The 27,693-nt window shown below is 46.5% G+C and overlaps 1 long non-coding RNA gene across 1 annotated transcript; it reads right to left on the reverse strand.

Annotated features, from left to right (window-relative positions):
- Positions 1–13,645: 13,645 nt before the first annotated feature.
- LOC140710792 (uncharacterized) lies at positions 13,646–26,226 on the reverse strand. The gene is made up of 3 exons (XR_012091858.1): positions 24,398–26,226; positions 21,887–21,933; positions 13,646–13,868 (listed from the first exon to the last, which is right to left on the reverse strand). It is a non-coding gene; the product is annotated as an uncharacterized lncRNA (long non-coding RNA).
- Positions 26,227–27,693: the final 1,467 nt, after the last annotated feature.

Here is a 27,693-nt window from a genome sequence, read left to right on the forward strand (position 1 = left end):
CATTTTCCAGAAAGTGAATTCATAGGCTAATGATGCCAGCTCAAGTCAGAGGGTTCTGAGAAGGCTGCTGAGAGCCTCTCAGCCATTTCTCTGCCATGAGGGCAGCAACGTCCCAACCCAGAGGGGACACTGGGACCATGGCAGGTCTTGGCCTCTCAGGCTGATATTCCTCAGAGGTGACATGGGCAGATAGTGGCTCTACTGCCCTGAGATTGTCATGGTGATCAAAGAGATCATGTGAAGGAACTCTTAGGAGCTCTGGAAAGTTCTGTAGTTTGATCTTGTGTGGGTTACCTGGGTGTATATGTGTGGTAAAATTCGTTAGGGTCATCACTGAAAATTTATGCACTTTGTTATATGTAAATAGTATCTCAATAAAGTCCACTTGGCATGAAAATGAGCAAAACGTGAGATAACATATGCAAGGGCACTTTGTACCCTGTAAACCATCTGCTAACACAGATTTTTAAAAACTTAGTGAACTATGGCCGGGCACAGTTGCCCATGCCTGTAATCCCAGCACTTTGGGAGGCTGAGGCAGGTGGATCACGAGGTCAGGAGTTTGAGACCAGTCTGGCCAACATGGTGAAACACCGTCTCTACTAAAAATACAAAAATTAGCCGGGTGCTTTGGTGCGCACCTGTAGTCCCAGCTACTCAGGAGGCTGAGGCAGGAGAATCGCTTGAACCCGGGAGGCAGAGGTTGCAGTGAGCCAAGATCGTGCCGTTGCACTCCAGCCTGGGCAACAGAGCAAGACTCCATCTCGAGAAAAAAACAAACAAACAAGCAAACAAAACTTAGTGAACTCTAACAACTCTCCTGAGTTGTAGTATCTGGACTCATTTGGCCTGTTTTGGAATATGAATGGAATCATACCATATGGACTCCTATATTTGTTGGCCTTCTTGTGCAACATTACATGCATGAGGTTCCTCCATGTCTTCTCAAGAGTTTACTGATTCTTGTGCTGTATAGTATTCCACTGGGTGAATACACCATTTATTTCTCCATTCCCTGTAGGTGGTAGGCATTTGGGTAGTTTTCAGTTGGGGCTATTACAAAGAGCACCGCTCTGAACATTTTTGCCTTTGGGTAATCAAATATTTGCATTTCCTTTGGCTCTCTACCTAGGAGTGGAGTTGCTGGGTCAGGGAATATGCATGTTCAGTTTTAATAGATATATTGTTAGTTTCTAAAGGATAATCCCACAGAGTTCTCATTACCAAAATAAATATGCAAAGCTCGAAATGAGCTCATGTGGCAATTTCATGTAGAAAATGGTCACATTCAGTCAGGTGCAGTGGCTCACACCGGTAATCCCAGTACTTTGGGAGGCCAAGGTGCTTGAGGTAGGGTGTTGGAGACCAGCCTGGCCAACATGGTGAAATCCCGCCTCTGTTAAAAATACAAAAATTAGCCAAGTGCAGTCGTGCACACCTGTAATCTCAGCTACTCGGGAGGCTGAGGCAGGAGAATCTCTTGAACGTGGAAGGCGGAGGTTGCAGTGAGCCAAGATCGCACCACTGCACTCCAGCCTGGGCAACAGAGCAAGACTCCATCTCAAAAACAAAACACAAAAAACAAAAACAGGAAATGGTCACATTCCACCCAGCACCATTCTGGAGCTCAGCATTTTTGCCAGCAGCATGATTTCCTTGTCTAGCCTACATCTCTACTGCTGCAGTTGAAGGATACCCAGTATACCCTGTTCAACAAGAATGAAAACTTTTTTCATCTGCCCCAGTTTTTTTTTTTTTTTCTTTTTTAAGACAATGCTTTATTAAATCATCTCCTCATATCAAATGGTGTACTTAAAAACCACGGCCATGTAGCTGGTCACCATCATAGCCCTGGTCAGCCTGGCGCAGTGTGACCTCTGAGCAGCAGGGTTCCTACACTCCACTCCATGAGCACCCCATGCTGTCACAAGATCAGGCAACATGGGTGTCCCAACTCTGTAGACCTGTCGTACAGGGCAGGAGGCCTGGAGCTAAGGGTTGAGCCTATGGAAGGGGGCCCAGCACTCAAACCCCCACAGGACGGCAAGGCTCCTCCTGGTATGGGTCTTGCAGCTGCACACATCACTGGGGGGCTCCCCAGGACCCAGACTGCAGCCCACGCAGACACACAGACAATGCTCACAGTTTCCATTCTGACTCATATGTCAAGTGATTCAGAAATATTACTCTGCACTGTTACAGGAACACAGATTAGACTTTTTTTTTTTTTTTTTTGAAATGAAGTCTCACTCTGTTGCCCAAGCTGGAGTGCAGTGGCACAGCCTCGGCTCACTGCCACCTCCACCTCCCAGGTTCAAGTGATTCTCTTGCCTCTGTCTCCTGAGTAGCTGGGATTACCGGCCCACGCCACCATGCCCGGCTAATTTTCATATTTTTAGTACAGACGGGGTTTCACTATGTTGGCCAGGCTGGTCTTGAACTCCTGACCTCTTGATCCACCCGCCTCGGCTTCCCAAAGTGCCGGGATTACAGGCGTGAGCCACCGTGACCGGTCAGATTTTACATTATTAATACAAATACAAGGCTGGACGCGGTGGCTCACGCCTGTAATCCCAGCACTTTGGGAGGCTGAGGTGGGCGGATCATGAGGTCAAGAGATCGAGACCATCCTGGCTAACATGCTGAAACTCTGTCTATACCAAAAATACAAAACAATTAGCCGGGCATGGCGGCGGGCGCCTGTAGTCCCAGCTACTCGGGAGGCTGAGGCAGGAGAATGGCGTGAACCCGGGAGGTGGAGCTTGCAGTGAGCCGAGATCGTGCCACTGCACTCCAGCCTGGGCAACAGAGCAAGACTCCGCCTCAAAAAAAAAATACGATGTCTACAAAAAGTGCTTAACATGACCCCAGGATGGGGCTCACAGGCGGAGTCAGCCCCAGGACCCCTAAGGGCCCCACCCTCATGACCTCATCCAAACCTGATCACCTCCCAAAGTCCCTTTCTCCAAATACAATCCCATTGGGGGTAAGGGCTTCAACATATGAGTTTTAGGGGACACAACTCAGTTCACAGGAAAAGGCAAGAAAACTCTTTGTGTGCGCAGCCAGGCATAATGGCTCATGCCTGTAATCCCAGCACTTTGGGAAGCAGAGGTGGGAGGATTGCTTGAGGCCAGGAGTTTAAGACCAGCCTGGGCAACATAGCAAGACCCTGTCTCTACAAAAAGTTTAAAAATTAGCTGGACATGGTGGTACGCACCTGTAGTCCCAACTACTCGGGAGGCTGAGGCAGGAGGATTGCTTGAGCCCAGGATTCCAGGCTGCAGTGAGCTATGATATTATCACTATACTCCAGCCTGGGCAACAGAGTGAGACCCTGTCTCCAAAAATAAATAAATAAATAAATTTAAAATAATTAAAAAACAAAAATATTTGTGTGCTGGGTCAGAGTTCTGGAGGAGATAAAAAGGATGCCAGAGGGGCCTGAACTTGGCCTGGGCAGGACACAGGGCAGTTGGAGAGACTTCCAGTGGGAGGAAGGGCTGTTCCTTACTTCTATCACTGGCTGGCTGGCTCACCACTGTATCCCCATAGTATCTGTAAGCAAAGGGTCTGGCATGCAGTATGTGCTTCATATATACTCTTTTTTGATTGTTTGTTTGTTTGTTTTGAGATGGAGTCTTGCTCTGTCACTCAGGCTGGAGTGCAGTGGCACCATCTCAGCTCACTGCAACCTCCGCATCCCAGGTTCAAGTGATTCTCCTGCCTTAGTCGCCCAAGTTACTGGGATTACAGGCGCCCACCACCATGCCCAGCTAATTTTTGTATTTTTAGTGGAGACAAGGTTTTACCATGTTGGCCAGGCTGATTTCGAACTCCTGACTGATCTCAGGTGATCCACCCATCTCGTCCGCCCAAAGTGCTGGGATTATAGGCACGAGCCACTGCACCCGGCCAAAGTCAAGTTTTAAAATTACATTTTTAAAGTGCTGTAAGTGAAGAAAACTGTCAACCATAATTCCATATCCAGTGAAAATATCCTTCGGAAACGTAGGCAAAATAAAGACATTCTCAGACAAACGAAAGCTGAGAGAGTATGCCACCAGCATACCTGCTCTAAAACAAAAGCTAAAGGAGGTTCTTCACACAGAAGGGAAATGAGACCAGAAAGAAATTTGGAACTTTAGGGATAAAGGAAAAGCAGTAGGAATGGTAAATATCTGAGTAAATAGGATAGACTACTTTTCTCTTCTTCTTTTTTTTTTTTTTTTCTTTTTTCGAGACGGAGTCTCACTCTTTTTGCCCAGGCTGGAGTGCAATGGCATGATCTCGGCTCATTGCAACCTCTGCCTCCCGGGTTCAAGCGATTCTCCTGCCTCAGCCTCTGGAGTAGAGTAGCTGGGATTGCAGTTGCCCGCCACCATGCCCAGCTAATTTTTGTTATTTTTAGTAGAGACGGGGTTTCGTCATGTTGGCCAGGCTGGTCTCGAGCTCCTGACCTCAGGTGATCCGCCCACCTCGGCCTCCCAAAGTGGTAGGATTACAGGCGTGAGCCACCTCGCCCGGCGATTTTCCTAGCATAAGCATTTAATGCTAGACATTTTCCTTTAAGCACTGCACTTTAGCTGCATGCCACGGATTTTGGTATGATGTATTTGCATTACCATTCAGTTCAAAATAATTTCTAATTTCTCTTTAGGCTTTTTATTTGACCTATAAGCTATTTAAGCATGTGCTATTTGATTTCTAAGTATTTGGGGATTTTTAAGGTATCTTTTTTTTTTTTTTTTGAAACGGAGTCTTGCTCTGTCGCCCAGGCTGGAGTGCAGTGGTGCAATCTTGGCTCACTGCAAGCTCCACCTCCCGGGTTCACGCCATTCTCCTGCCTCAGCCTCCCGTGTAGCTGGTACTACAGGCGCCCATCACTGCACCCGGCTAATTTTTTGTATTTTTAGTGGAGACGGGGTTTCACCGTGTTAGCCAGGATGGTCTCAATCTCCTGACCTCGTGATCCTCCTGTCTTTAAGGTATCTATTATCTAGTTTAATTCTATTGTGGACAAAGAACACATTCTATATTATTTCAATTCTCCTAAGTTTGTTAAGGTTTTATGACGCAAGATATGGTCTACTTTGGTAAACGTTTCATGTGCACTTCAAAACAACGTATATTTTGCTGTCGTTGGATGGAATGTTCTACATTCATTGATTAAATCCAGTTGGTTGATGGTGTTGCTCAGTTCTTTTTTTTTTTTTCTTTGAGACAGAGTCTTTCTCTGTCGCCCAGGCTACAGTGCAATGGTACAATCTTGGCTCACTGCACCCACTGCCCTCCAGTTTCAAGCAATTCTCCTGCCTCAGCCTCTGGAGTAGAGTAGCTGGGATTACAGGCACCCACCACCATGCCCAGTTAATTTTTGTATTTTTAGTTGAGACGGGGTTTCACCATGTTGGCCAGGCTGGTCTGAAACTCCTGACCTCGTGATCTGCCCACCTTGGCCTCCCAAAGTGCTGGGATTACAGGCGTGAGCCACTGCGCTCCGCCCCAGCTCCATTCTTTTATATCCTGGCTGATTCTCCCTCTACTTGTTCTATTAGTTAATGACAGAGGACTATTAAAGTCTCTATAATTGTAGGTTCGTCCATTTCTCTTTTCAATTTTCTCAGTTTTTGCTCCCTATATTTTGAATTTGGATACTTGTACACATTTAGGATTGTTCTGTCTCCTTGGTGAATTAGCCCTTTTATCATTTTGTAATGTCCCTTTTTAACCCTGGTATTTTCTTGCTCTGAAGTCTACTTTGATTTTTTTTTTTTTTTTTTTTTTTTTTTTTTTTTTTTTTGAGACAGAGTATCTCTCTGTCACCCAGGTTGGAGTGCAGTGGCACAATCTCAGCTCACTGCAATCTCCGCCTCCTAGGTTTAAGCAATTCTCCTGCCTCAGCCTCCGAAGTTGCTGGGACTACAGGTGTGCGCCATGATACCTGGCTAGTTTTTGTATTTTTATGAGAGACGGGCCGGGCGCTGTGGCTGACACCTGTAATCCCAACACTGTAGGAGGCTGAGGCAGGCGGGTCACTTGAGGACAGGAGTTCTAGACCAGCCTGGCCAACATGGCGAAACCCTGTCTCTCCTAAAAATACAAAATTAGCCAGGCGTAGTGGTGGGCGCCTATAATCCCAGCTACTCAGGAGACTGAGGCAGGAGAATCGCTTGAACCCGGGAGGCAAAGGTTGCAGTGAGCTGAGATAATGCCACTGTACTCCAGCCTGGGCAACAGGAGTGAAACTCTGTCTCAGGAAGGAAGGAAGGAAGGAGGCGAGGAAGGGAGGAAGGGAGGGAGGGAGGGAGGGAAAATCAATGAAACTGAAAGGTAGTTTTTTGGGAAAAAAAAAAATAATCAGTAAAATTGATAAACCTCTAACCAGACTGACAAAGAAACAAAGAAAGACACAAATTACCAATGTCAGGAATAAAATAATGGGTATCACAATAAATACCATCGATATTAAAAAGGTAAGGGCATACCATAAATAACTCTATTTACATAAATTTGACAACTTAGATTCAATGAACCAATTTCTTGAAAGCCATAACTACCCAAGAGGAAATACATAGTGGAATAGTCCCATGTCTAATAAAGAAATTGAATTTGTAGTTAAAAACCTTCCAACTGGCCGGGCGTGGTGGCTCACGCCTGTAATCCCAGCACTTAGGGAGGCTAAGGCAGGAGGATTGCTTGAGCCCAGGAGTTCAAGACCAGCCTGGGCAACGTGGTGAAACCCCATCTACAAAAAATACAAAAATTAGCTGACTGTGGTGGCGTACATCTGTAGTCCTGGCTACCTAGGAGGCTGAGGTGGGAGGATCAATTCAGCTGGGAGATCAAGGCTGCAGTGAACCATGATCATGCCACTGCACTCCAGCCTGGGTGACAGAGCGAGACTCCATCTCAAAAAAAAAAAAAAAAAAAAAAGAGTTCTTAGACATGAGTCCAAAAGTTGATCCATACAAGATAAAATCAGTAAACTGGGCATCACCAAACTTAAAAATATTTTGGTCCTCAAAAGAGACTATTAGGATCAAATACCGTGGCTTATGCCTGTAATCCCAGCACTTTGGGAGGCGGAGGCAGGAGGATCACTTGAGCCCAGGAGGTCGAAACCAGCCTGGGCAACATAGTGAGGCCTGTCTCTACAAAAAACTTTAAAATTAGCCAGGTGTGGTGCCACATGCATGTAGTCCCAGCTACTCAAGAGGCTGAGGTATGAGGATTGCTGGAGCCAGGGAGGCTGAGGCTACAGTAAGCTAAGATTACACCACTGCACTCCAGCCTGGGCAACAGAGCGAGATCTTGTCTAAAAAAACAACAGGCCAGGTGTGATGGCTCACGCCTGTAATCCCAGCACTTTGGGAGGCCGAGGCAGGTGGATCATGAGGTCAGGAGATCGAGACCAGCCTGGCTAACACGGTGAAACCCCATCTCTACTAAAAATACAAAAAATTAGCCGGGCATGGTGGCGGGTGCCTGTAGTCCAGCTACTCGGGAGGCTGAGGCAGGAGAATGGCGTGAACCCAGGAGGTGGAGCTTGCAGTAGTCCAAGATCGCCACTGCACTGCAGCCTGGGTGACAGAGCGAGACTCCGTCTCAAAACAACAACAACAACAACAAAGACACAGTTAGGAGAATGGAAAGAAAAGCTCCAGAAAGGAAATATTTGCAAATCACATATCTGGCAAGGGACCTATATCCAGAATATATGAAGAACTCTCAATACTCAACAATAAGAAAACAAGCCAGTTTTTTAAATGGGCAAAAGATTTGAATGGATATTCCACCAAAATAATATGGATGGCAAATAAGCACATGAATAGATGCTCAACATCGTTGGCTGTTAGAGAAATGCAAAACAAAATCACAATGAGATATTAACTTAAATGTTAGAATGGCTGGAATAAAAAACACCCTGACAACACCAGCTGGTGAGACAGAAGAGTCCTTGGAACTCTCATACACTGCTGGTGGGAGCTCAAAATGGTACAGCCACTCTGGAAAACAGTTTGGGGGCGGGCACAGTGGCTCATGCCTGTAATCCCAGCACTTCGGGAGGCCAAGGTGGGCAGATCACCTGAGGTTGGGAGTTCGAGACCAGCCTGGCCAACATGGTGAAACCCCGTCTCTACTAAAAATACAAAAATTAGCCAGGCGTGGTGGCAGGTGCCTGTAATCCCAGCTACTTGGGAGGCTGAGGCAGGAGAATCGCTTGAACCTGAGAGATGGAGGTTGCAGTGAGCCGAGATCATGCCACTGCACTCTAGCCTGGGTGACAGAGCGAAACTCTGTCACAATAAATAAATAAATAAATAAATACATACATACATAAATAAATAAAAACCAGTTTGGCAGTTTATTTTAAAGTTAAATATCCACTTACCATGTGATCCAATAATCCTATTTGTAGGCATTTATCCCTACAGAAATAAAAACTATTTTCACAGAAAAACTTGCACATGAATGCTTATGGCATCATTATTCATAATCACCAAAAACTGGAAGTCATCAAAATGTCCTTTGACATGTCAATGGTTAAACTAATTGTGGTACGTCAATTCAATGAAATACTGTATTTACTCCAAGATAAAAGGAAAGGTGTACTAATGCTCACAACGACATGGTTGAATCTCTAAGAATGCAGAGTGGGCCGGGCGCGGTGGCTCAAGCCTGTAATCCCAGCACTTTGGGAGGCCGAGACGGGCGGATCACGAGGTCAGGAGATCGAGACGATCCTGGCGAACATGGTGAAACCCCGTCTCTACTAAAAAAAAAATACAAAAATCAGCCGGGCGAGGTGGCGGGTGCCTGTAGTCCCATCTACTCGGGAGGCTGAGGCAGGAGAATGGCATAAACCCAGGAGGCGGAGCTTGCAGTGAGCTGAGATCCGGCCACTGCACTCCAGCCTGGGCGACAGAGCGAGATTCCATCTCAAAAAAAAAAAAAAAATGCAGAGTGAAAGAAGCCAGTCCAAAAGGTTACATGCGATATGATTCCATTTATATGATACTCTGGAAAAGGCAAAACCACAGTGATGGAGAACAGATCATTGGTTGTCAGGGGAGGGTGTGATGGAAACAGCAAGAGGGAGATTTTAGAGATGATGGAGATGGTCTGTGTCCTGACTGTGGTGGTGATTACACAGTCTGTGTATGTGTTAAAATCAGAACTGCACATCCTCAAAAATTCAGTTTTACTCTATGTAAACTTTAAAAAATACAAGTAAATAAAAAAATCTTGCCAGGTGTGCTTCTGCTTTCTCTCAGGCCCCTGACTGATCCAGTCACTATAAAGAGATTTAAAGGAGAAAATAGGCAGAAGAAGGGGAAAGGAAAGCATGTCTTTGACAGAAATTGCATGTGCAGACCAGGCACGGTGGCTCACGCCTGTAATCCCAGCACTTTGAGAGGCCCAGGTGATCACCTGAGATCAGGAGTTCAAGACCAGCCTGGCCAACATGGTGAAACCCCATCTCTACTAAAACTACAAAAATTAGCCGGGTGTGGTAGCTCATGCCTGTAATCCCAGCTATTCAGGAGACTGAGGCACAAGAATCACTTGAACCCGGGAGGCGGAGGTTGTGAGATCCCACCACTGCACTCCAGCCTGGGTGACAGAGCAAGACTCTGCCTCCAAAAAAAAAAAAAGAAAAGAAAAGAAAAGAAAGAAAGAAACTGCATGTGCAAATCAGGAAGTGAGAAAAACATCAGAAGAATAAATGTGGCTTAGTGTGACTAGAGTGAGAGTGTAAAGCAGGGAGCAGTTTAAAAAAAGGTAGGAGCTGGGCACGGTGGCTCACACCTATAATCCGACTTTAGGAATAAAGGCCAAGGTAAGATCATTGCTTGAGCCCAGGAGTTTGAGACCAGCCTGGGCAATATGGCAAGACCCTGCCTCTAATAAATAAATAAATAAATAGGCCAAGTGCAGTGGCTCATGCCTTTAATCTCAGCACTTTGGGAGGCCGAGGCAGGCGGATCACCTGAGGTTAGGAGTTCAAGACAAGCCTGGTCAACATAGCAAAACCCCATCTCTACTGAAAATACAAAAATTAGCTGGGCATGGTGGCGTGCACCTGTAGTCCCAGCTACTCGGGAGGCTGAGGCAGGAGAATCGCTTGAACCCGGGAGGCAGAGGTTGCAGTGAGCTGAGATCGTGCCATTGCACTCCAGCCTGGGTGACAGAGCTGGACTCTTTCATAAATAAATAAATAAATGAAAGGCAGGCAAAAACGTAGGAAAGCTAAAGCAGGAGCCAGGCCATATCAGTCACATTAAAGAATAAGGGCAACAGGGAGCCACTGAAACAGTGATTCCTACCCAGAGGTGTGCCCCAAAGTCACATGGGGAATGCTTGCAAACTACACATTCCCAACCCACAAGCCAAGCCAACAACTCAGAATCTCCAGAGATTGAGCTGGAGCCTATGTGTTTGGCAAAGGCACCTCCAGAGATTCTGATGTGCATCCCTCATTACAAACAATTGCATTGCAGTGTTAATTGTTGAAGCTGCAGACAGCGCTATGGGGGTTAATTGTGCCATTCCTTCTCTACTTTCGTGTCGATTTGAAAATTCTGTAACCCCCAATCTTACTTTGCAATTGTTCTCAGTAGCAAAATACTGGAAACAACCCAAATGTCCAGCAATAATAAAATGGATTAAACATATTGTGGTTGGCCGGCCACAGTGGCTCATGCCTGTAATCCCAGCACTTTGGCAGGCCGAGGCGGGCGGCTCTCCTGAGGTCAGGAGTTTGAGATCAGCATGGCCAACAGGGTGAAACCCTGTCTCTACTAAGAATACAAAAATTAGCCGGGCATGGTGGCAGCTACCCAGGAGGCTGAGGCAGGAGAATCGCTTGAACCCGATTCAAGGCGGAGGTTGCAGTGAGCCGAGACTGCACCACTGCACTCCAGCCTGGGTGACAGAGCAAGACTCTGTCTCAAAAACAAACAAACAAACAAATAAATTGTGGTGTTCATGAAATGGAATATTATACAACAAAGAAAGCTCAAAAACAGGCAAAGCAAAATTTAGGGCTGTGTATCTGGGTGATTAAACTATAAAGCAAGGAAGGAGTATGGCTGCCCCTAGGAAGAAGGGGTTAAGATTAGAAAAGTGTATCTTTTTTTTTTTTTTTTTTTCTTTTTTTTGAGATAGAGTCCCTCTCTGTAGCCCAGGCTAGAATGCAGTGGCCCGATCTCGGCTCACTGCAACCTCTGTCTCCCAGGTTCAGGCGGTTCTCCTGCCTCAGCCTCCCAAGTAGCTGGGATTACAGGCATGCATCACAACACCCAGCTAATTTTTGTATTTTAAGCAGAGATTGGGTTTCACCATGTTGCCCATGCTGGTCTCGAACTCCTGACCTCAAATGATCCACCTGCCTCGGCCTCCCAAAGTGGTGGGATTACAGGTGTTAGCCACCGTGTCCAGCCAGGAAAGTCTCGCTGATGGGCCTCTGGGATGCTGGCAAAGCTCTGCTTCTTGGCCTGGGAGACAGTTATTAATAGGCTGGCATTTGTGTTATAAGTTATATGATCGGCTTGGCACCTTGGCTGATGCCTGTAATCCCAGCACTTTGGGAGGCTGAGGCGGGAGGATCACTTGAGCCCAGGAGTTCAAAACTAGCCTGGACAACACAGCAAGACCTAGCTTCTATTAATACTAAAAATAAAAATAAAAAAATTAGCAGACTGTGGTGGTGCACACCTGTAGTCCCAGCTACTTGGAAAGCTGAGGTGGGAGGATCACTTGAGCCTGGGAGATCGAGGCTGCAGTGAGCTAAGATGGCACCACTGCACTCCAGCCTGGGCAACAGAGCCAGACTCTGTCTTTTTTTTTTTTAGGCCAGGCGTGGTGGCTCACTCCTGTAATCCCAGCACTTTGAGAGGCCAAGGCGGGCGGATTGCCTGAGCTCAGGAGTTCGAGACCAGCCTGGGCAACATGGTGAAACCCTGTCTCTACTAAAAATACAAAAATTAGCCTGACGTGTTGGCGCACACCTGTAGTCCCAGCTACTCAGAAGGCTGAGGCAGGAGAATTGCTTGAACCCTGGAGGCAGAGGTTGCAGTGAGCCGAGATCACGCCACTGCACTCCAGCCTGGCAACAGAGGGAGACTGTCTCAAAAAATAATAATAATAAAATAAATTAAATTATGTGATATGCCTTTTTTCAGCATTTTTAAAAAAACTGACACTGCAGGGTTTATTTTAGCAGAAGAATAATAAATCTGATTTGCCCTTTGGGAAGGTGGTTCTGACTTCTGGGTAGAGAACGGATGGAATATGAGAGCCCTCAGGACAGCTGGACCAATTCTGAGGCTGCTGCAGCAATTAAGGTGAGGGCATCAATGGGGGCCTCGACCAGGGTGGCGGCAGGCAATTTAGGAGAAGCAGGCATCTGAGGGGAGCTTGGACAATGGAGCCAACTGGAGTTAGCATTTTGGGGTGCTGATGAGGGCACAGGGGCCATGCAGGAAGTCAAGGGAGCCTGGGCTCAGCTTTTTTGAGCTGCGTAATCCTTTTCTTACTAACATCATCCTTTTCCTTTTTTGTCCTTTTAGTCTATGCAGGGGGCTGGAACCAACATACCTTTTACCTCCTTTTCAAATCATTTACATTAGGAGAAGACAAAGTGTTTCAGGAACCACAAACCATGGGGTTTAAGCAGATAGCAATTATGCACCATTAGCAGTGTGGAGAAGAACTGATCCAGGCCGGGCCAGGTGGCTCAGGCCTGTAATCCCAACACTTTGGAAGGCAAAGGTGGGAGGATCCCTTGAGCCCAGAAGTTTGAGACCAGCCTGGTCGACATAGTGAGACCCTGCCTCCACAAAAAATACAAAAATTAGCTAGGCATGGTGGTGGGTGCTTGTAGTCCCAGCTACTGAGGAGGCTGAGGGGAAAGGATTGCTTGAACCCAGGAGGTAAAAGTTGCAGTGAGCCAAGATCATGCCAGTGCACTCCAGCTTGGGTGACAGAGCGAGACACTGTCTCAAAAAAAAAGGCCAGGCATGGTGGCTCACACCTGTAACCCCAGCACTTTGGGAGGCCGAAGCAGGTGGATCACCTGAGGTCAGGAGTTCGAGACCAGCCTGACCAACATACAGTGAAACCCTGTCTCTACTAAAAAATACAAAAATTAGCTGGGCATGTTGGCACACACCTGTAGTCACAGCTACTTGGGAAGGTGAGACAGGAGAATCGCTTGAACCCCAGAGGCGGAGGTTGTAGTGAGCCAAGATCGAGCCACTGCACTGCAGCCTGGGTGACAGAACAAGACTCTGTCTCTCAAAAGAAAAAAAAAAAGAATCAATTCATAACACAATGCCAAGCTCACAAGTGTTCGCACAACATGCTTGGGAATTTATCCAAAGAGAATATTTTTTTAAAGACTTACCAATTACCCAACTCCAACAACTGTCAACTATGATCAATCCTGTTTCATCTATACCCTGACCCACTTCCCCTCTATTTGGAAGCAAATCTCAGACATCATTCCATTTCATTGGTAACTCCTGGGCTCAAGCGAGCCACCTGCCTCGGCCTCCCAAAGTGCTGGGATTACAGGCATGAGCCACTGCACCTGGCCCCAATTTTTAATTTAGAAAAAAATGTAAACCTGCCCCAAAGTTGCAAGAATAGACAGCCCAGGGGATGAAGCCAAGGTGCATAGGGGTTTATTTTTCTCATGTAATAAGAGAGCCAGAAGAAAACAGCTCAGGCTGGGCACTGGTGTCACCGTGTCATCTGCATGTAGATTCACTGAAGTCTCCATCCCACCAATCTCAGCGTGCGGTTCTCATCTTTGTGGTCACAGACCGGTTCACACACTTTTGGGCATCACACTCCAAGTTCTAGGAGAGAAAAAAGAACAGAGCCAAAAGCCTCTTTCTTTTTGTGAGACTTTGTTTGGGAAGGGGCACCTGCCCCATGGACTCCCACCTACTCCCATTATTACATTGACCGGAACTGGGAGGCAAGTCTCTCCTGGGGTGCGAGGCTGAGGAGCCAAGTATTCTTAGAGAGGCACATTGCCATCCCGAACCAAATTGGCGTTCTGTTAGGAAGGAAGGAGTGGAAGGGAATATCTGTTACAGAAGGGTGAGAGAATGAAGGCGGAGGGGCAGCTGTTTCTGGGGTCTAGGCTGAAGGAAGCATGGAAGAGCAGCTGACATGAGCAGTGCTCAGAAACAATGAGGCAGCCTTAGGTCACTGACTAATAGAAAGAGGTGGTGAAATGAAGAGCAGTCAGGGCGGCTCTAAGCTTCCTCCCATGGGAGAGTAGTGGAAGGATTGGGGCAGGGTTTGGGTTTTTTGTTTGTTTTGTTTTGAGACAGAGTTTCGCTCTTGTTGCCCAGGCTGAAGTGCAATGGTGCAATCTCGGCTTACTGCAACCTCTGCCTCCCGGGTTCAAGTGATTCTCCTGCCTCAGCCTTCCAAGTAGCTGGGATTACAGGCATGTGCCACCACGCCTGGCTAATTTTGTATTTTTAGTAGAGACGGGGTTTCTCCATGTTGGTCAGGCTGGTCTCAAACTCCTGACCTCAAGTGATCTGCCCGCCTTGGCCTCAAAGTGTTGGGATTACAGGCTTGAGCCACCGCACCCGGCCAGGGTTATATTTTTTGTGACAGTCAACTATTATATGTCCATAGGAACCATGAAATCATCAACTCTTCTATTTTTTGTGAGATGGAGTCTCTCTCTGTCACCCGGGCTAGAGTGCAGTGGTGCAATCTCGGCTCACTGCAACCTCCACCTCCCGGGTTCAAGTGATTCTCCTGCCTCGGCCTCCCATGTAGCTGGGACTACAGGCGCCTGCCACCATGCCTGGCTAATTTTTGTATTTTTAGTAGAGACAAGGTTTCACCATGCTGGCCAGGCTGGTCTCAAACTCCTGACCTCAAGTGATCCACCCGCCTCGGCCTCCCAAAGTGCTAGGATTACAGGTGTGAGCCACTGTACTCGGTCATCAAGTGACTCTTTGAATAGATCACTTTTTTTTTTTTTTTTAAGACGGAGTGCAGTGGCATGACCTCGGCTCACTGAGAACTCCGCCTCCTGGGTTCACGCCATTATCCTGCCTCAGCCTCCTGAGTAGCCGGGACTACAGGTCACCCGCCACCATGCCCGGCTAATTTTTTTTGTATTTTCTGTAGAGACGGGGTTTCACCATGTTAGCCAGGATGGTCTCGATCTCCTGACCTCGTGATCCACCCACCTCGGCTTCCCAAAGTGCTGGGATCACAGGCGTGAGCCACCGCGCCCGGCCTGAATAGATCACTTCTTTTTTTTTTGAGATGGAGTCTCGCTCTGTCGCCCAGGCTGGAGTGCAGTGGCGCAATCTCGGCTCACTGCAAGCTCCGCCTCCCAGGTTCACGCCATTCTCCTGCCTCAGCCTCCCGAGGAGCTGGGACTACAGGCGCCCGCCACTGCGCCCGGCTAATTTTTTTCTATTTTTACTAGAGACGGGGTTTCACCATGGTCTCGATCTCCTAACCTTGTGATCCGCCCGCCTCGGCCTCCCAAAGTGCTGGGATTACAGGCGTGAGCCACCGCGCCCGGCTAGATCACTTCTTAATTGTATATGGCAAGTATGGTTCTTCTTACTTCATAGCAAAGAAAGCAATGCCCAGACATAAAGGCATTAACTGAAGGTCCCAGTCAGTGAGGTGGTAATCTCTTGCACATGAATAGAGAGCATTTGACTTTTAGAAAGTAAAAGTGCTTTCATGTTAGATCCTTTCAAGGCAGGAAGACAGCAGAGGAGGCTGTCTGATGAGCTCATAATATGGGAGCCAGAAATAACATGTCTACCTGGAGTGCGCTACATGTAGTGACCAGGAGCCAGTGGAAGCACAGGCTGTCCTTGACCTGTCCCTCATCAGCTGGGAGTGAGGTGGCCAAAGAAGAATCATGAGCCTCAGCAGCTCCTGCCCCACCTCCCATAGGGAAGAGACTAGCCCAGAGCCCTGTCAGGGGACGGATGTCTTTTCTGTAGCGCTTCCTTGGAACTCTATAATTAGAGTAGTTAGCTAGGGATGTCAGGGAGAGTCTCTCTGGAGAAGTGACACTTGAGTTGAGTCCTGAATGAGGAGGAGACAGCCATGTGAAGAAAGGAGGTTCCAGCAGAAAGGATGAACTTGGCGTGGTTAAGGATTGAAAGGTGGCTGGTATGATAGGAGCACAGTGGATGAGGGAAGGTTGGCAGGAGTCTTGTATAGTAAGTCATGATGGAGGCAGGGAGACCAGGTAAGCAGGCTATTCCAGTAGCTCAGATGAGGAAAGAAGTTAACTTGGCTTGGCCGGGCGCGTTGGCTCACACCTGTAATCCCAGCACTTTGGGGGACCAAGGCGGGCCGATCACCTGAGGTCAGGAGTTTGAGACCAGCATGGCCAACATGGCAAAACCCCATCTCTACTAACAATGCAAAAATTAGCTGGGCATGGTGGCACGCACCTGTAATCCCAGCTACTCAGGAGGCTGAGGCAGGAGAATTGCTTGAATCCAGGAGGCGGAGGTTGCAGTAAGCCGAGATTGCGCCATCGCACTCCAGTCTGGGCAACAAGAGCAAAACTCTGTCTCAAAAAAAAAAAAAAAAAGAAGTTAACTTGGCTCAGGATTTTAGCAGTGGTGATGATGCAGTGGGCAGGTGTGGAGATAGAACCTAGGAGATTCAATGACAAGTGGTATGATAAAGAAAAAAGGAATGACTTATATCAGCTTTGACCTGAGTGACTAGGTGAAAGAAGATGACATTTAATGAGATGTGGGGGGACCCTGGAGAAGGCAGGGAAAGGGAGGGAGGAAGTACAAGTATCTCTTGCTATCCACCATCCATTCCATGCTTTTGTTCAGATGCTGAGGAATATTGCATTATTTGAACATTAGATAATCTATGAAAATACTTAAGTAGGCTGGGCATGGTGGCTCATGCCTGTAATCCCAGCATGTTGGGAGGCCGAGGTGGGCAGATCACCTGAGGTCAGGAGTTCAACACCAGCCTGGCCAACATGGTGAAACCCCATCTCTACTAAAAATAAAAAATTAGCTGGGTGTGGTGGCGCACACCTGTAGTCCCAGCTACTCGGGAGGCTTAGGCAGGAGAATCACTTGAACCTGGAAGGCGGAGGTTGCAGTGAGCCGAGATCGTGCCACTGCACTCCAGCCTGGGCAACAGAGTAAGACTCTGTCTGAAAAAAAAGAAAAAAGAAAAAGAAAATACTTAAGTATATTAATAAATCTAGAAAGGAAAAAAATAAAACTATCTCCATAAAGACTGAAAGACATGTGACAAATTAAATTCCTATTATTTGTTTGCTTGCTTTTGCTTTGTTTTGTCTTGTTTTGAGACAGAGTCTCACTCTGTCACCCAGGCTGGAGTGCAGTGTCTGGATCTTGGCTCATAGCAGCCTCCACCTCCCGGGTTCAAGAGATCCTCCCACCTCAGCCTCCCAAGTAGCTGGGATTACAAGTGTGCACCACCACACCCGGCTAATTTTTATATTTTTAGTAGAGACAGGGTTTCACCATGTTAGCCAGGATTGTCTCAAACTCCTGACCTCAAGTGTTCTGCCCACCTTGGCCTTGAAAAGTGTTGGGATTACAGGCATGAGCTACTGGCCTAAATTCCTTTTTTTTTTTGCGATGGAATTTTGCTCTTGTTGCCCAGGCTAGAGTGCAATGGCGTGATCTTGGCTCACTGCAATCTCCGCCTCCCAGGTTCAAGCGATTCTCCTGGCTCAGACTCCCAAATAGCTGGGATTACAGGCATGCGCCACCATGCCTAGCTAATTTTGTATTTTTAGTAGAGACCAGGTTTCTCCATGTTGATCAGGCTGGTCTCGACCTCCCGACCTCAGGTGATCTGCCCCCCTCAGCTTCCCAAAGTGCTGGGATTACAGTTATGAGCCACCAAGCCCAGCCCAATTCCTATTCTTAATAAAAACTAAAAACATGAAGAGATACTCATAAGATTTTTTTTTTTTTTTTTTGAGATGGAGTCTCTCTCTGTTGTCCTGGCTGGAGTGCAGTGACACGATTTTAGCTCACTGCAGCCTCCACCTCCTGGGTTCAAGAGATCTTCCCACCTCAGCCTCCCGAGTAACTGGGATTACAGGCGCAAGCCGCCATACCTGGCTAATTTTTGTAATTTTAGTAGAGACAGGGTTTCACCATGTTGGCTAGGCCTTGAACTCCTGACCTCAAGTGATCTGCCCACCTTGGCCTCCCAAAGTGCTGGGATTACAGGCATGAGCTACCTTGCCTGGCCTCCTCTTAACATTTTTAACATTATTCCAGCATCATGCCTAAATGGGGAAACACCAGAAGAATTCACCATTATTATTTAACATTGTACTGACAATACTAACCAAAACAATCAGATGAGAGAAAATAAAGTAGCAGTCTAAGAATTGAAGAGGAGTAAGTAAAACTATCATTATTTGCAGGTGATATAATTGTGAACCTGGAAAAGCCAAGAGAAGTAACTGAGAAACTACTATAAACAATATGAAAATTATTTATCTATTTATTTATTTATTTTTGAGACGGTGTCTCGCTCTGTTGCCCAGGCTGGAGTATAGTGGCACGATCTTGGCTCACTGCAACCTCTGCCTCTGGGTTCAAGCAATTCTTCTGCCTCAGCATCCTGAGTAGCTGGGACTATAGGTGCGCGCCACCACACCTGGCTAATTTTTGTATTTATTTTATTTTTTTTTTAGTAAAGATGGGGTTTCGCCATATTGGCCAGGCTGGTCTCGATCTCCTGACCTCGTGATCCGCCTGCCTCAGCCTCCCAAAGTGCTGGGATTACAGGCATGAGCTACTACACCTGGCCTAATATGAAAATTCTTTTTTTTTTTTTTTTTTTTTGAGACGGAGTCTGGCTCTGTCCCCCAGGCTGGAGTGCGGTGGCGCGATCTCGGCTCACTGCAAGCTCCGCCTCCCGGGTTCACGCCATTCTCCTGCCTCAGCCTCCCGAGTAGCTGGGACAACAGGCACCCGCCACCGCGCCCAGCTAATTTTTTCTATTTTTAGTAGCGACGGGGTTTCACCGTGGTCTCGATCTCCTGACCTTGTGATCCGCCCGCCTCGGCCTCCCAAAGTGCTGGGATTACAGGCGTGAGCCACCGCGCCCGGCCCAATATGAAAATTCTTACAGTAAGGTAGCAAAAAATAAAATACACCAGAAATCAATTATTTTCATATATACAATTACCAGTTAGAAAATACAATGGAATATACTTCATTTATAATTACAACGAATAAGATAAAATACCTAGGAAAGGCCAGGCGCAGTAGCTCATGCCTGTAATCCCAGCACTTTGGGAGGCCAACGCGAGTGGATCACCTGAGGTCAGGAGTTCAAGACCAGCCTGACCAACATGGTGAAACCCCATCTCTACTAAAAATATAAAAGACCTAGCTGGGCATGGTGATGTGTGCCTGTAGTCCCAGCTACTCAGGAGGCTGAGACAGGAGAATCGCTTGAACCTGGGAGGTGGAGGTTGCAGTGAGCCAAGATCATGCCACTGTACTCCAGCCTGGCAACAGAGCGAGACTCTGTCTCAAAAATAAAAATAAAAAATAAAATACCTAGGAATAAACTCCACATGAAATATGCATCTGGCCGGGTGTGATGGCTCATGCCTATAATCCCAACACTTTGGGAGCCTGAGGTGGGTGGATCACGAGGTCAGGAGTTCAAGACCAGCCTGGCTAACATGGTGAAATCCCATCTCTACTAAAAATACAAAATCAGCCGGGCATGGTGGCTCATGCCTGTAATCCCCACTACTCAGGAGGCTGAGGCAGGAGAATCTCTTGAACCTGGAAGGCGGAGGTTGCAGTGAGCCGAGATCTCACCACTGCACTCCAGCCTGGGCAACAGAGCAAGGCTCTGTTTCCAAAATAAAAAAATTTTTAAAAATAAGAAAAGAAAAAAAAACATTAAATCATTAAAAGAGATGATATCCAAAGCCACAAAGATGGGTGAAGGAACTTAGGGAGAGATTAGAGTCAGAGAGGCTGGTCAGTAACTGAACCCCGAGGGTCTCTAATATTTGTTTGTGATATATTGTCTAATATTTGGGTTGTGAGGAGGAAGAGGGCCAGGCATGAGAGGCCAAAGAGGAGGAGAACCAAGAAGTGTGCGTGCATGGAAACCTAGGGACTAAAGCATGTCCATGAGGATGTGCTAAGTGTACAGTGCTGCTGAAAGACCTAGTGTAACGACAAAGAATAGGTGACTATGACTTTTTTTTATTTTTTTGAGACAGAATCTCACTCTGTTGCCAGGCTGGAGTGCAGTGGCACGATCTCAGCTCACCGCAACCTCCACCTCCCGGGTTCAAGCGATTCTCCTGCCTCAGCCTCCCAAGTAGCTGGGATTATAGGTGCCAGCCACAAGCCCAGTTAATTTTTTGTATTTTTAATAGAGACAGGGTTTCACCATGTTGGCCAGGATATTCTTGATCTCCTGACCTCGTGACCCACCCACGTTGGCCTCCCAAAGTGCTGGGATTACAGGTATGAGCCACCGTGCCCAGCCGACTGTGACTTTAATAGGAGCCACTTCATTGGGATGACAAAAGCTGATTACAGTAGAATAAAAATAAGGCAAGGAAGTAGACACAGTGGATTTGAGGTCTTGCAGGAAGCAGGGGGCAGTACAAAAAAAAAAAAACAGAGCAGCAAGCTGCAGAGGGACATGAGATCAAGAGGGCTTGATGGATGATATTGGGCCGAACACCGTGGCTCATGCCTGTAATTCCAACAGTTTGGGAGGCTGAGGTGGGAGGATTGTTTGAGCCCAGGAGGTCAAGGCTACAGTGAGCCGTGATGGTGCTACCGCACTCCAGCCTGGGTGACAGAGTGAGACTCTGTGCCTCAACTGTGCCCCCAACCGAAAAAAAGATGGGTGATATTAAGGGAGTGAGCCAGGAGAGTGGGAAATAGAGATGATGCGTGAATAGATGACAGACAAGCACAAGCGCTAGTTTCCTGAGAAACAAATAGAAGATTTGGCCTTAAACAGAGGCACAAGGCTGGGTGTGGTGGCTCATGCCTGTAATCCTAGCACTTTGGGAGGCCAAGGCAGGTAGATCGCTTGAGGCCAGGAGTGCAAGACCAGTCTCGCCAACATGGTGAAACCCCCGTCTCTACTAAAAATACAAAAATTAGCTAAGCGTGGTGGCGCATGCTTGTAATCCCAGCTACTTGGGAGGCTGCAGCAGGAGAATCACTTGAACTTGGGAGACAAAGGTTGCAGTGAGCCGAGATCATGCCACTGCAGGAACACTCCATACCTCCTCCGCTAGGAAGAAACAGAAAGCTTCTTTTTTTTTTTTTTTTTTTTTTTTTGAGACAGAGTTTTACTCTGCCACCCAGCCTGGAATACAATGGCATGGTCTCAGCTCACCGCAACCTCTGCCTTCCGGGTTCAAGCGATTCTCCTGCCTCAGCCTCCCAAGTAGCTAGGATTACAGGCATGCACCACCATGCCCAGCTAATTTTTGTATTTTCAGTAGAGACGGGGGTTTCACCATATTGGCCAGGCTGGTCTTGAACTCCTGACCTCAGGTGATCTGCCCACCTCGGCCTCCCAAAGTGTTGGGATTACAAGTGTGAGCCACCATGCCCAGCTGAAAATTGAAAGCTTCTAAGGGAAGAGAAGGCACACATATGGCTGGAGTGACACTACTTCCTCTCTTGGGGTTTTAAACAGAGCTATTTCCAAAATACATACTTGTCTTCTAGTACTTAACACATCTTGCAACACCTTTATTTTGACTGCTTAATCGTTAAGACATAGTAAGTCTATAGCTGTGTCCACTCTATTGACACTACTATTCATTAGTTATTTTATCTACCTTAGTAGAGAATACAGTCATAGGAACCATCCAGTCTTGATGCGCTTCTGTAAGGAAGATAAAACAATTGTTTCTAAAACAATTCAGAAAGATAAAACCCTACCTCCCTGTAGAATGAGATAAAACCTAAGAGTTGTATCCCAACTCCTCCGAAGCAGGAAATGAATAGGATGACCTGGGTTACTCTGCTGCCAAACTTTAGGTAAGACTCACCCTCCTCCCATTCTTCTTTTTATTATCACCGTTAAATGTAAATTCTCCTGTCTCAAAATATTCCTTCTTGCTTGGTAAAAAACCAAAACAGTAAACTTTTTCTTTCTTTCTTTCTTTTTTTTTGAGATGGAATCTCAATTAGCCAGGCATGGTGGTGCGTGTCTGTAATCCCAGCTACTCAGGAGGCTGAGGCGGGAGAATCACTTGAACCCAGGAGGCAGAGGGTGCAGTGAGCCCAAATTGCACCACTGCACTCCAGCCTAGGCAACAGAGTGAGACTCCGCCTCAAAAGAAAAAAAAAAGAGAGATGGAGACTCGCTGTGTCGCCCAGGTGCTCTGTCTCGATGGCATGATCTTGGCTCACTGCAACTTCTGCCTCCTGGGTTCAAGTGATTCTCCTGCCTCAGCCTCTCGAGTAGCTGGGATTACAGGCACCCACCATCATGCCCGGCTAATTTTTGTATTTTTGTAGAGACAGGGTTTCACCATGTTGGCCAGGTTGGTCTCAAACTCCTGACCTCAGGTGATCCACCCACCTCGGCCTCGCAAAGTGCTGGGATTATAGGCATGAGCCACCGTACCTGGCCCACTTTTAAAAAAATAGCCTAGGCCGGGCGCGGTGGCTCAAGCCTGTAATCCCAGCACTTTGGGAGGCCGAGACGGGCGGATCACAAGGTCAGGAGATCGAGACCATCCTGGCGAACATGGTGAAACCCCGTCTCTACTAAAAAAATACAAAAAACTAGCCGGGCGAGGTGGCGGGCGCCCGTAGTCCCAGCTACTCGGGAGGCTGAGGCAGGAGAATGGCGGGATCCCGGAAGGCGCAGCTTGCAGTGAGCTGAGATCTGGCCACTGCACTCCAACCTGGGCGACAGAGCGAGACTCCGTCTCAAAAAAAAATAAATAAATAAATAAATAAAAATAAAAAAATAAAAATAAAAAAAATAAAAAAATAGCCTTAAAGTTTCATTTGATATACTTATACCTTATCTCACTCCAAAATTTGGAGGCAACTTTTTTTTTTTTTTCTGAGACGGAGTCTTACTCTGTCGCCCAGGCTGAAGTGCAGTGGCACCATCTTGGCTCACTGCAACCTCTGCCTCTCAGGTTCAAGCAATTCTCCTGCCTCAGCTTCCCAAATAGCTGGAATTACAGGTGTGCACCATCAGGCCCGACTAATTTTTGTATTTTTGGTAAAGGTTTCTATCATGTTGGCCAGGCTGGTCTCAAGCTCCTGACCTCAGGTAATATGCCCACCTCCCAAAGTGCTGGGATTACAGGCATGAGCCACCACGCTCGGCCTGGAGGTAACTTTCAGATGTCCATGCAAGAAAATGAAAAGGTTGGATAAAAGAAAATAAGTAAGAAAAATTCAACCATGGGTGTTGCTAATAAATGCAGTAAGACTTCATTCCTGTGGTGGGCAAAAGTGAAATCATATAGTTTTCCCAGTGTTGCTTCTAAGAAAACATGTTTCTTAGACGCAAAGCATATTTGTGACACTGATACCTGGGATAAATGTATACCACGGGTTCTGTTAACACTGTAGATTTCTTCAAAATTCCTGTATAGGCTGGGCACAGTTGCTCACGCCTGTAATCCTAGCACTTTGGAAGGCTGAGGTGGGTGTATTACTTGAGGTCAGTTCGAGACCATCCTGGCCAACATGGTGAAACCCCATCTCTACAAAAATTAGCCAGGAGTGGTGTCAGGCACCTGTAATCCCAGCTACTTAGGAGGCTGAGGAAGGAGAATTGCTTGAACCTGGGAGGCGGAGGTTGCAGTGAGCCAAGATGGCGCCACTGTACTCCAGCCTAGGCGACAAGAGGGAAACTCCATCTCAAAAAAAAAAAAAAAAAATCCCCGTGCAATAAAGAGGACTGCAAATTGAGCATGGCAGCTGCTTCTGTGCTCCATATGAAAGAGAAGGCTCTGCCCAAGTGTGTTCCAATTAAAGAACTTCTACAGGAAGTCACAGCAGCAGCATTCAATGACAAGGTTCCCTGATGAAAATTGACATGGAAATTTTAAGCGTTATTAAAATCCTGAAACATTAAGGTAATTAAGTTGAATGCATGCTGAGAATTAATATTCAAGTAACTCCAAAGTACTCTCAAAATGAGTTTTAAGAAGATGAAACTGAAAAGGTAGAAAATTCCTTCCAAGTTTGGGATTAGCTGAATACTGCATTTTCTGCCCAGGCAGTTATTAACTTACTTAATTGACTACTAGAAAGCGTCTCTCTCTGTCCCAGATAGGAAACCTTCCAAAAGGTGCTTACAGACTAAGAATGCTTACAGACTCATGCCTGCATGAGTTATGGTTGTCTTCAGCAGGAGGGTCGGTCGTTCTCAAATACCTAAGGCTGCCATGACTACACGCTGGACTCCTGAATATTCCTGCATGCACTTTCTTCACAAAATGTGGCTTTTCATAGCGGCACTTGCTCCACAGAGGAGCACGATCCTAGGATGAACAAATAGGAGAATCTCATGTTAGGAAGCACTAGGTAATCTTTATTGTTGGTTGGCTATTCTAAGTTCACAACATAAAAATAAGTTTAGGCTGGACGCGGTGGCTCATGTCCGTAATCCCAGCACTTTGGGCGGCTGAGGTTGTAGGATAGCCTGAGCTCAGGCATTGGAGACCAGCCTGGGCAACATAGTGAGACCTTGTCTCTGCTAAAAATAAAAATACAAAAATTAGCCAGGTGTGGTGGTGTGTGCCTGTAGTCCCAGCTATGCAGGAGGCTAATGTAGGAGGATTGCTTGAGCCCAGTGACAGAGCAAGACTGGACCTTGTCTCAAAAAAATAAAAATAAATAAAAAACAAAAAGTTTTGAACCCAACATAGTAAAGATGTTGATTCTCCTCAAAACTGATCTATAGGTTTAGCAGCATTACCATCAGAATCCCAGCAAGATTTTTTGTAGAAAAAAAGCTTATTCTAAAATTTATGTGGAAAGGCAAAGGAACTAGAAGAGCTAAATTACTTTTGCAAAACTATAATAAAGTGAGAGGAATCACTCCTACCCAATTTTAAGACTTACTATATAGATAAAAATAATTGAGGCCAGACGCAGTGACTCATGCTTATAATCCCAGCACTTTGGGAGGCCGAGGTGGATGGATCACCTGAGGTCAGGGGTTCAAGACCAGCCTGGCCCACATGGCGAAACCCTGTCTCTACTAAAAATACAAAAATTATCTGGGTGTGGTGGTGCACACCTGTAATCCAAGCTACTTGGGAGGCTGAGGCAGGGGAATCGCTTGAACCCAGGAGGTACAGGTTGCAGTGAGCCAAGATTGTGCCACTACACTCCAGCCTGGGCAACAGAGCAAGACTCCATCTCAAAAAAAAAAAGAAAGAAAGAAATACTGGCCAGGCGAGGTGGTTCATGCCTGTAATCCCAGCACTTTGGGAGGCCAAGGCAGGTGGATTACCTGAGGTCAGGAGTTTGAGACCAACCTGGTCAACATGGTGAAACCCCATCTCTACTAAAAATACAAAAATTAGCCATTAGCCGGGCGTGCTGGTGGGCACCTATAATCCCAGATACTTGGGAGGCTGAGGCACGAGAATGGCTTGAACCTGGGAGGCAGAGGTTGCAGTGAGCCAAGATCACACCACTGCACTTCAGCCTGGGTGACAGAATGAGACATTGTCTCAAAAAAAAAAAAAAAAAAAAAAAAACCTGACAAATTGGACTACATCAAACTTTTAAATGTTTGAGAGCAATTAAAAGTATTTGCTCTGCAAAAGACCTTGTTAAGATGAAAAGACAAGTTAGATTGAGAGAAAATATTTGCAAATTGACAAAGACTTGTACTTAGAATAAAGAACTCTCAAAACTCAACAGTAAAAAACTATCAATTTAAAAATGAGCAAAAGACATAGATATATATTTTACCAAAGAGAATACAAGGATGGCAAATAAGCATATGAAAAGATGTTCAACATCACCAGCCATTAGAGAAATGCAAATTAAGACAATGAGATATTACTTTACACCAATTAGAACGGCCAAAATTTAAAAATAATGACAGGCCTGGTGTGGTGGCTCATACCTGTAATCCCTTTGAGAGTGCTGGGTGAGATGGGAGGATCACTTGAGCCCAGAAATTCAAGACTGGCCTGGGCAACATAGTGAGACCACATCTCTTAAAAAAAAAAAAAAAAAAAAAAAATTAGCCGGGCATGTTGGTACACACCTGTGGTCCCAGTTACTCAGGAGGCTGGGGTGGGAGGATGGCTTGAGCTTGGGAGATCAAGGCTGCAGTGAGCCATGATAGGGCCACTGCACTCCAGCCTGGGCAACAGAGTGGGACCCTGTCTCAAAAAATAATAATAGTAATAATAATACAATACTAAATGCTGGTGAGCATGCAGAGAAATTGGATCTGCCCTGCATTGCTGGTAGGAATGTAAAATGGTACAGCCACTCTGAAAAATGGTTTGGCAGCATTTTAAACTAACACGTACTTAACATAGGACCCAGCAATTGTACTCCTGGGCATTTATGCCAGATAAATGAAAACTTATGTCTACACGAAAACCTGTATATAGGTTCATATGTAGCTGAATGTTCATAGCAGCTTTATTTGTAAGTCACAAACTGGAAACAAGTCAAATATCCTTCAATGGCTGAAGGGATAGACTATGGAATATCTATACCATTCAGCAATAAAAAAGAACAAACTGGCCGGGCACGGTGGCTCACACCTATAATCCCAGCACTTTGGGAGGCCGAGGCGAACGGATCACCTGAGGTCAGGAGTTCGAGATCAGGCTGGCCACCATAGTGAAACCCTGCCTCTACTAAAAATACAAAAATTAGCTGGGTGTGGTGTCGTGCACCTGTAATCCCAGCTACTTGGGGAGAATTGCTTGAATCCTGGAGGTAGAGGTTGCAGCGAGCCAATATCGCGCCACGGCACTCCAGCCTGGGCGACAGAGTGAGACTCTATCTCAAAAAAAATATTTTTTTTGATCAGAGTCAAAATAACCTAGTCTCAAAAGGTCACATACTGCATTTATGTAACAATTTTTAAGTTACATTTTAGAGATGTTAAACAGACAAGTAGTTGTCAGGGGTTAGGGACAGGTTAGGGAAGCAGGAAGGGGGCTGATAGGATTTAAAAAGAGGTAGCAGGCTGAGCACTGTGGCTCACGCATGTAATCCCAGCATTTTGGGAGGCCGAGGCAGGAGGATCACTTGAGGAGTTCAGTTCAAGACCAGCCTGGGCAACATAGTGGGATCCCATCTCTACAAATAATTTAAAAATTAGGCAGGGGTGGTGGCACATGCCTGTAGTTCCAGCTACTCAGGAGGCTGAGGTGGGAGGATTACTTGAGCCCGGGAGGTCGAGGCTGCTGTGAGCCATGGTCACACCAGCCTGGGCAACCCTGTCTCAAAAAAAAAAAAAAAAAAGAAGAAGTAGCACAAGGGAGATCATTGTCATGATGGAACCGTTCTGTGGAGGTTACACAAATCTACACATATGATAAAACTGCACAGAACTACATACATGAGTGCATACAAATGAGTAAAACTGGTGAAATTGGAACAGTGTCTGTGAATTGTACCAATGGCA

The sequence above is a fragment of the Chlorocebus sabaeus genome, chromosome X (assembly GCF_047675955.1).
Source record: "Chlorocebus sabaeus isolate Y175 chromosome X, mChlSab1.0.hap1, whole genome shotgun sequence".
NCBI lineage: Eukaryota > Metazoa > Chordata > Mammalia > Primates > Cercopithecidae > Chlorocebus > Chlorocebus sabaeus.